Source organism: Myotis davidii, unplaced genomic scaffold, assembly GCF_000327345.1.
Source record: "Myotis davidii unplaced genomic scaffold, ASM32734v1 scaffold464, whole genome shotgun sequence".
In the NCBI taxonomy this organism is placed as follows: domain Eukaryota; kingdom Metazoa; phylum Chordata; class Mammalia; order Chiroptera; family Vespertilionidae; genus Myotis; species Myotis davidii.
Genome location: NW_006295287.1, coordinates 807,553 through 808,152, shown reverse-complemented (window position 1 = coordinate 808,152; position 600 = coordinate 807,553). Strand labels below are relative to the sequence as shown.

General features: G+C 56.8%; 1 protein-coding gene across 1 annotated transcript in view; it reads left to right on the top strand.

Annotated features, from left to right (window-relative positions):
- Positions 1-199: 199 nt before the first annotated feature.
- The window catches only part of PLEKHA4 (pleckstrin homology domain containing A4), a gene marked incomplete at its 3' end in the record, with an annotated part of 24,224 nt that continues 23,823 nt past the window's right edge, over positions 200-600 (top strand). Inside the window, exon 1 of the mRNA XM_015567964.1 lies at positions 200-436. The remainder of the gene's footprint in view (positions 437-600) is intronic.

Genomic DNA, 600 nt, shown 5'->3' with positions numbered 1-600 from the left:
AGAGGGAGAGATTGAATAGGAGGGGGAGAGAGAGACTTGGGCTAGACAGAGAGGGAGAGAGGGAAAGAACAAGATAGAGACTTAAGGAACAGACTGGAGTCCCAGAGGAAAAGATTTAGACAGAAACAGAAACAAGGATTGGGAGAGAAAGTGATATGGGTGTGTGTGTGTCTGAGGGACGGAGGGAGGGAGGGAGAGAGAAATGAGTAAGAGAGACTGGAAGAGACAGAGATTAGAGAGGGAGAGAGACAGGGGTGAGACGGGGAGACAGGGACAGTCTGAAAGAAAGGGAGCGCGAGAAGAAGGGGCCATAACAGACACACAGAGTGTGAGAGAGCAGAGAAGTGAGACAGGCCTGTGAGGGGCAGCACCTGACGGCCATTGGACGGAGCACCCACACCGCCCTCCTGCCCCCTGTCCTTGGGACCCAGAGCTGGTAAGTTCCCTGGCTGGGCTGAAAGGGGTGCACATTCCTGGTGCCCCAGGGCTTGGCAGGGATGGTTTGGGGTGCGTGTGGGAGGGGCGAAGGGGTGCAGGAGACAGTAGCTGGAGGAAGCGGGAATGAGGGGTCCCTCCGCACACAGAGAGCGGAGAGGGTCA